This window comes from Schistocerca piceifrons, chromosome 3, assembly GCF_021461385.2.
Source record: "Schistocerca piceifrons isolate TAMUIC-IGC-003096 chromosome 3, iqSchPice1.1, whole genome shotgun sequence".
In the NCBI taxonomy this organism is placed as follows: domain Eukaryota; kingdom Metazoa; phylum Arthropoda; class Insecta; order Orthoptera; family Acrididae; genus Schistocerca; species Schistocerca piceifrons.
In genome coordinates this window covers 522731992-522741675 of record NC_060140.1, presented here as the reverse complement: position 1 = coordinate 522741675, position 9684 = coordinate 522731992, and positions in this window count along the sequence as shown.

Below are 9684 nucleotides of genomic sequence, written 5' to 3'. Positions count from 1 at the left end.
GAACAGGCCTAGAACTTTGTCTGACAGCTTTATGGTGAATGTGGAAAATAGATTTGACCTGTTGCTTCAGTTAGAAGCTGGTGAGCCTCAAGCAGTTGCAGGTGTAGACAGGGCACAACAAACTTTCAGCAGCAGATTGAAAAGTAAGAATGTAGGGAAATCAGAAAAGAGAAAGAAAGTGTTGTTGTTAGGTAGTTCCCATGGAAGAGGTGTTGGCCAACTCTTGCAGGATGAACTAGGATCAGAATACCAGGTCACCAATTTTTTTAAACCTAGTGCTGGTCTGGAGCAGGTGACAGAGGATTTAGGAGCACTTTGCAAAGATTTCACTAAGGAAGACACCGTGGTTATAGTGGGTGGGGCAGGTAACAGTATTGACAGAAATCCTGGGTACAGTATAGAGTGTGACCTGGCGAAGATTGCATCAGCATCGAAGCATACTAGTGTTGAGTTTGTATCTGTTCTTGGGCGCCATGACCGACCTCATTTGAACTCTTCTGTCAAGAGAGTTAATTTGGAGCTGGAACGGCTGCTCATGTCGGGTGCGGGGTCACACATTGGTGTGGTTCATGTTGATTCTCTCAGTAGGTGGGATTATACTAGGCATGGCCTTCACCTCAACAGGAAGGGGAAGGGTAAATTGGCTGGGGAAATAGCAGGAAAGTTAAAGGGGGGAGGCACTGTCATGAGTGGTAAAATACCAGTGGTTATAGGATTCAGAAAAGACCCTTTTTTAGGGTAGGGAGGACAGAAAGAAAGCAAATTTTAAGAGAGGTTAGAACTGAGACAAACCTTCAGTTTGAAAAAGAAATCAAAAAACATAATTCCAGCTTATTACATCAGCATAAACAGCCATTGGTTAAGAATTTTCAACTGTCAGCAGATATTTTAACTCCACCCAATTTTAACTCAGACAATGTGAAATGTCAGCTATCTTTATTGCATCAAAATATTCGAGGACTGAGAAATAAAATTAATGAATTAACTATATGCATAGATGAATTAGAGTCTTCAAACCCAGCTGACATAATCTGCCTCTCTGAACATCATGTGACCACTGGTATAGAACTTTTAAGTGTTACAGGGTTTAGGTTAGCATCTCACTTTTGTAGATCAGAAATGGAGAAAGGAGGAGTTGCCACATTCATCAGGAACTGTCATAAATTTAAGAACATAGACATTCATAAATTTTGCCTAGAACAGCATATGGAAGCATGTGCAACAGAATTAGATTTTCACAAAAAATCTTTCATAATATTAAGTGTATATCGAGCACCTGCAGGTAACTTTAATCTGTTTGTAAACCACCTTGAAGCTGTACTGGCCCATTTAATAACCAAAAACAAAGAAATAGTGGTTGCTGGTGATTTCAATGTAGATTTCCTTAAAGACTCTCCGAATAAGAACTTATTTGAGTTAGTAACACTATCATTCAACTTAATTCCCACAGTAAAGTTCCCCACTAGGATAGCCACTTGCTCACAAACAGCCATTGATAATATCTTTATAGAAAAGTCCAATGAACAAAATTATATTACAAAACCAATAGCCAATGGCCTCTCAGACCATGACATGCAGTTCCTTCTGTTAAATGTTAATACTGAACAGGATATAAAATCTGTTAAATCTGAGCTCAAGAGGGTAATCAGTAAGCCAAAAATTGATTATTTTAGGACACTCCTCAGAGACATTCACTGGACTGATGTTTACAGTGCTCATGGCATGAATGAAAAATATAACATTTTTGCTAATAAAGTGCTTACCTTATTTGAACACTGCTTTCCCCCAAAACTTACCAAGGTTAGAGGAAAATCTACAAAGAAGCCATGGATTACTCGAGGAATAAGGGTATCTTGTAAAACAAAAAGAAAACTGTATCTGTCAATCCGAAACATTTCCAATGTTGATGCTATAGCACATTATAAGAAATACTGCAAAATATTAAAGACTGTAATATGGATGTCAAAGCAAATATATTACAAGGAAAAGATAGTCATATCAGATAACAAAATAAAGACAATATGGGATATAGTGAAGGAGGAGACCGGTAGGACCAGACATGAAGAGGAACAAATAGCATTAAGAGTAAATGATACATTGGTGACAGATGTGTATAGTGTTGCAGAACTTTTTAACAAACATTTTATAACTGTTACTGAAAAGATGGGGTTGTCAGGTTCGGTAGATGCTGCTATGGATTACCTTAGACCAGACATTTCAAGTAATTTCCATAATATGAATTTGACCCTCACTACCCCAACAGAAATAATGTCCATCATAAAATCTTTAAAATCAAAAACATCTAGTGGGTATGATGAAATATCAACAAAGTTAATTAAAGAAAATGATTCTGAGCTAAGTAACATATTAAGCTATCTGTGTAACCAGTCGTTTATCAGTGGAATATTTCCTGAATGGCTGAAATATGCTGAAGTTAAGCCACTGTTTAAGAAGGGAGATAAAGAAATAGCATCAAATTTCCGTCCAATTTCACTGTTACCAGCATTCTCAAAAATTTTCGAAAAAGTAATGTACCGTCGTCTTTATAACCATCTTATCTCAAATAACATACTGTCAAAGTCACAGTTTGGATTTCTAAAAGGTTCTGATATTGAGAAGGCTATCTTCACTTACAGTGAAAATGTGCTTCATTCATTAGACAAAAAATTGCAGGCAACTGGTATATTTTGTGATCTATCAAAGGCATTTGACTGTGTAAATCACAATATCCTTTTAAGTAAACTAGAATATTATAGTGTAACAGGAAATGCTGCAAAATGGTTCAAATCTTATATCTCTGGCAGGAAACAAAGGGTGTTATTAGGAAAGAGCTTGATACATGTCTATCAGGCATCATCCAACTGGGAACTAATTACATGTGGGGTCCCACAAGGTTCCATTTTGGGGCCCTTACTTTTTCTTGTGTATATCAATGACCTTTCATCAGTAACATTACCAGATGCCAAGTTTGTTTTGTTTGCCGATGATACAAACATTGCAATAAATAGCAAATCAAGTGTAGTCTTAGAAAGATCAGCCAATAAAATATTTGTGGACATTAATCACTGGTTCCTAGCCAATTCTTTGTCACTAAACTTTGAAAAAACACACTACATGCAGTTCAGAACTTGTAAGGGGTGTCCCAAGAGTATATGTCTAACATATGATGACAAGAAGATAGAAGAAGTGGACAGTGTTAAATTCTTGGGATTACAGCTTGATAATAAATTCAATTGGGAGGAGCACACCACAGAACTGCTGAAGCGTCTTAACAAATCTCTGTTTGCAATGCGAATTTTGTCAGACGTAGGGGATATAAAAATGAAAAAGCTGGCATACTATGCTTACTTTCATTCCATAATGTCATATGGGATTATTTTTTGGGGTAATTCATCAAGCCAAGCTAAAGTTTTCCGGGCACAAAAACGTGCAGTAAGAATTATATGTGGTGTGAACTCAAGAACATCCTGCAGAAGCCTGTTTAGGGAACTAGGGATACTAACTACAGCTTCCCAGTATATTTATTCCTTAATGAAATTTGTCATTAAAAATATATCACTTTTTCAAACCAACAGCTCAATTCATGGAATCAATACTAGAAATAAGAATAATCTTCACAAGAATTTAAAGTCACTTAGTCTTGTACAAAAAGGTGTGCATTATTCAGGAACACACATTTTCAATAACTTGCCAGCAGCCATAAAAAGCTTAACAACCAATGAAATTCAGTTTAAGAGAAGCCTAAAGGATTTATTGGTGGCCAACTCCTTCTACTCCATTGATGAATTTCTTAGTAAAACCAACTGATTTGTATATAAGTACAACATAACTTCTGCACAATTTCAGTGCAGTAATGTGTTCACTGAAAATTTGTGTGTGTGTGTGTGTGTGTGTGTGTGTGTGTGTGTGTGTGTGTGTGTGTGTGTGTGTGTGTATAATCTAACGTCTGCACCATTTCAGTGCAGTAATGTGTTCATTGTAAATAAGTATTACAGTAGTTGTATTACATGTTTATTACCTTATAAATAAATAAAAAACGTTTTTTATTTTAAATTCAGTGCATTAGTATTTGTAAAATGACTCTTAGTGTTCATTAAAAATGACGATCATTCCACTTGGGACCTGTGGAATGGTACATTAGCTTATTTGTTTTAGTTGTAAATATTTGTCATGTATTGTTGTTTTTCTGACATGTTCCACATCCAGGAGGACCTCCTCACTACGGATCAATTGGAATGAAAGTAAATCTAATCTAAATCTAAACATTATGAAAAGTGAGCACAAAAAAAAGGAAAAAATCACATAAATTGTGAAGTACACTGACCTGATTGAAAGTCGTCGGAAAAAAAAAATTTACACAATGATGTGAGGCATATCACTCTACCCAAACATCACAGCAGTAAAACTCAGGGCAATAAAATGCTGATAAGGGTTGGCATATATTCTTACCAGACTGTTGTCCGCCCCGGTAGCTGAATGGTGAGCATGATGCATTGTTAATCCTCTGGGCTCAGGTTCAATTCCCGTCTGGGTTGGGGAATTTTCTCCGCTCAGGGACTGGGTGTTGTGCTGTCATCATCATCATCATCATCATCATCATCATCGACTGCAGGTCACCGAAGTGGCGTCAGATTGAAAGACCAGCACCCGGTAAATGGCCTGCATGATGGGGGGCCTTAGCCATACGATTAAATAAATAAATAAATAACCAGACTGTTGGTCAGGGTGAGAACAGAAAACATACTAGTGATGTGGTTTTTTAGTCTTACTCGTCAGTCCCATGCAAAGTCCCTCTCGGGCACAAGTGAATGAAGTGCTCTTTCATTGACTAATACTGCATCCTACTTCATTCAGTCCTGCCACAAACTGTCTTCATCTCATTAGTTAAGATTTACTTAGAGATCTTTTGTGATTTCCAGTGGATTACACCCATCTTCACTAGGAAGACACACCTTCTGAGGTCCCACATGGAAGCCATTCACTAGACAATTATGTTCATGGCTCCCACAGTTCAAAAGTTCCATTTTGTCTACGACCCACTCTCTCATGGTAGATATCAGTCCACAGTCACTCACGTCATTGATTTAAATAAATATCCTCCTCATGGAAAACATTGTTTGTGAGAATGCTCATCAGTCATAACATACACACAAATGCATATCACACCAAGGCCAAATATTTCTCTCAAGTTCACCCAAAGACAGTGAATGAGTCTGTTAGAAGTTGCTTCAGGTGCTGCTTCCATAGAGAGCTCACCTGCAACCACATACAAAGGCAAAGGACAGTCACACAACCAGTGTGTGATCTCATGTGCAGACCTGTTGGATTGGCGTTTATTGTGATGTGTGCTCACAGCAACAGGAACAGCAAGCTGGGGGGCCATCAAAGCAGCAGATGCCGCCCTCAGGCAGGCTGGGGCATCATGTGCAATGACTGTCAAAGACAGTTGAAGGCAGGTAGTGTTGCCCTCAGGATGCCAGGAGAGTGAAAGATGGCCCCGCAGAGATTCAGCCTCCCTTGTCACCTGGCATCGGTGACTGTGTGAAGTTCCGGATGCTCGTGATTACAAATGGTCTCACAGGACTCTTAGCTGATGTCCAGCCAGATATTGGGTGTTGTCTTATCACTGTGTCGTGAAATGCCTCATAACACAAAACCAATTCCTTAGCCTGTATATTAAAAAAAAAGTCCAGGCGACACTTAAATTCACTATATATATATAATAAAGGGAAACATTGCACGTGGGAAAAATATATCTAAAAACAAAGATGATGTGACTTACCAAACAAAAGTGCTGGCAGGTCGATAGACACACAAACATACACACAAAATTTAAGCTTTCGCAACCAACGGTTGCTTCGTCAGGAAAGAGTGGAGGAGAGGGAAAGACGAAAGGATGTGGGTTTTAAGGGAGAGGGTAAGGAGTCATTCCAATCCCGGGAGCGGAAACACTTACCTTAGGGGGAAAAAGGACAGATATACACTAGCACACACACACACATCCATCCGCACGTACACAGACACAAGCAGACATTTGTAAAGGCAAAGAGTTTGGGCAGAGATGTCAGTCGAGGCAGAAGTACAGAGGCAAAGATGTTGTTGAAAGACAGGTGAGGTATGAGCGGCGGCAAATTGAAATTAGAAATTAGCGGAGATTGAGGCTTGGTGGATAACGAGAAGTACATTGGCTGAGTTGATGTGTAGGTGAAGGATTAGGTGGGTGAGGGCTACATTGGCTGAGTTGATGTGTAGGTGATGGATTAGGTGGGTGAGGGCTCGTATCCTTATCCTTAATAAAAGTCCTCAGTCTTTCCTCTCCCACATCCACACCGGCTGTTCAGAGCATCCTCCTACAGGCCAACCGCAAATTAGAACAGCATGCCACACTCCACCTCAAAAAACTAACCAATCTCATGGTTTCCCACCTCCGGAAAGGCAACTCACTCACCCTTCACAACCTATCCAGCAAACCTCAACCTCCTCTCATTGCACACAGACCCAGTCTCTCCCATTTACTCAATCTCCCACTTCCAGCTCCACTCCCCCCAAAACCTCAAAATTCCAATCAACACAATCTGGAACCACAACACCCTAATTCAGTAGTTAACCTTTCCTCCAAACCTCTCTCCCAATCCGAAACCTCTGTCCTATCCAAAGGCCTCACCTTCAGCCCCACTCCCAGATTCAACCAAACAGCCCTTGTCAAAGATTTACTGTCCTACACCCGTACTCTCTGCTGGAAATCTCACTTTGCCACGAAGAAAAATGATCCTAATCCTACTCCTAATGATCCAACTCCCCAAGACACTATCCAAATTGAACCCTGCCTGGAACAGTTCTGTCCTCTGTCACAGCGGGACCCACCTCCTCTTTCTCAAAATCACCCTCTCCAAACTTCCCAGGAATTTCTGACTTCCAGCCTTGCCTCTCAATCCTTCTTAAAAAAACCTTAATCCTACTCCCAACATCACCACTGCTGAAGCCCAGGCTATCTGTGATCTGAAGGCTGACCGATCCATCGTCATTCTTCCGGCGGACAAGGGTTCCACGACAGTGGTACTTGATTGTCGGGAGTATGTGGCTGCGGGACTGCGTCAGCTTTCTGACGACACTACTTACAAAGTTTGCCAAGGTAATCCCATTCCTGATGTCCAGGCGGAGCTTCAAGGAAACCTCAGGACCTTAGGCCCCCTAGAAAACCTTTCACCTGACTCCATCAACCTCCTGACCCCACCAACAGCCCGCACCCCTACCTTCTACCTTTTTCCTAAAAAGCTGGTTACCAAGCCCCCACAGAACGTATCTCTGCCTACATAGATCAACACCTTCAACCCATTACATGCAGTCTCCCATCCTTCATCAAAGACACCAACCACTTTCTCGAACGCCTGGAATCCTTACCCAGTCTGTTACCCCCGGAAACCATCCTTGTAACCATTGATGCCACTTCCTTATACACAAATATTCCGCACATCCAGGGCTTCGCTGCGATGGAGCACTTCCTTTCAGGCCGATCACCTGCCACCCTACCTAAAACCTCTTTCCTTATTACCTTAGCCAGCTTCATCCTGACCCGCAACTTCTTCACTTTCAAGGGCCAGACATACCAACAATTAAAGGGAACAGCCATGGGTACCAGGATGGCCCCCTCGTACGCCAACCTATTCATGGGTCGCTTAGAGGAAGCTTTCTTGGTTACCCAGGTCTGCCAACCCAAAGTTTGGTACAGATTTATTGATGACATTTTCATGATCTGGACTCACAGTGAAGAACAACTCCAGAATTTCTTCTCCAACCTCAACCTCAACTCCTTTGGTTCCATCAGATTCACCTGGTCCTACTCCAAGTCCCATGCCACTTTCCTTGACGTTTACCTCCACCTGTCCAATGGCCAGCTTCACACGTCCGTCTACATCAAACCCACCAACAAGCAACAGTACCTCCATCATGACAGCTGCCACCCATTCCACATCAAACGGTCCCTTCCATACAGCCTAGGTCTCATGGCAAACGAATCTGCTCCAGTCCGGAATCCCTGAACCATTACACCAACAACCTGAAAACAGCTTTCGCATCCCACAAGTACCCTCCCGACCTGGTACAGAAGCAAATAACCAGAGCCACTTCCTCATCTCCTCAAACCCAGAACCTCCCACAGACGAACCCCAAAAGTGTCCCAGTTGTGACAGGATACTTTCCGGCACTGGATCAGACTCTGAATGTGGCTCTCCAGCAGGGATACGACTTCCTCAAATCCTGCCCTGAAATGAGATCCATCCTTCATGAAATCCTCCCCACTCCACCAAGAGCGTCTTTCCGCTGTCCACCTAACCTTCGTGAACCTCTTAGTTCATCCCTATGGAATCCCCAAACCACCTTCCCTACCCTCTGGCTCCTACCCTTGTAACCGCCCCTGGTGTAAAACCTGTCCCATGCACCCTCCCACCACCACTTACTCCAGTCCTGTAACTCGGAAGGTGTACACGATCAAAGGCAGAGCCACATATGAAAGCACCCACGTGATTTACCAACTGACCTGCCTACACTGTGAAGCTTTCTATGTGGGAATGACCAGCAACAAACTGTCCATTCGCATGAATGGACACAGGCAGACAGTGTTTGTTGGTAATGAGGATCACCCTGTGGCTAAACATGCCTTGGTGCACGGCCAGCACATCTTGGCACAGTGTTACACCGTACAAGTTATCTGGATACTTCCCACTAACACCAACCTGTCAGAACTCCGGAGATGGGAACTTGCCCTTCAGTATATCCTCTCTTCTCACTATCCGCCAGGCCTCAATCTCCGCTAATTTCAATCTTTGTTTATATATATATATATATATATATATATATATATATATAAACAAAGATGATGTGACTTACCGAAAGAAAGCACTGGCAGGTCGATAGACACACAAACATACACACAAAATTCTAGCTTTCGCAAGAAACGGTTGCTTCGTCAGGAAAGAGGGAAGGAGAGGGAAAGACGAAAGGAAGTGCGTTTTAAGGGAGAGGGTAAGGAGTCATTCCAATCCTGGGAGCGGAAAGACGTACGTTAGGGGGGAAAAAAGGACAGGTATACACTCGCGCACACACACACACACATATCCCTCCACACATATACAGACACAAGCAGACATATTTAAAGATGTCTTTAAATATGTCTGCTTGTGTCTGTATATGTGTGTCTTTAAATATGTCTGCTTGTGTCTGTATATGTGTGGATGGATATGTGTGTGTGTGCGAGTGTATACCCGTCCTTTTTTCCCCCTAAGGTAAGTCTTTCCGCTCCTGGGATTGGAATGACTCCTTACCCCCTCCCTTAAAACCCACTTCCTTTCGTCTTTCCCTCTCTTTCCCGACGAAGCAACCGTTTGTTGCGAAAGCTAGAATTTTGTGTGTATGTTTGTGTGTCTATCGACCTGCCAGCGCTTTCGTTCGGTAAGTCACATCATCTTTATTTTTAGATATATTTTTCCCACGTGGAATGTTTCCCTCTATATATATATATATATATATATATATATCTGCTTGTGTCTGTATATGTGTGTGTGTGTGTGTGTGTGTGTGTGTGTGTGTGTGTGTGTGTGTGTGTGTGTGCGCGCGCGCGCGCACGAGTGTATACCTGCCCTTTTTTCCCCCTAAGGTAAGTCTTTCCGCTCCCGGGATTGGAATGAC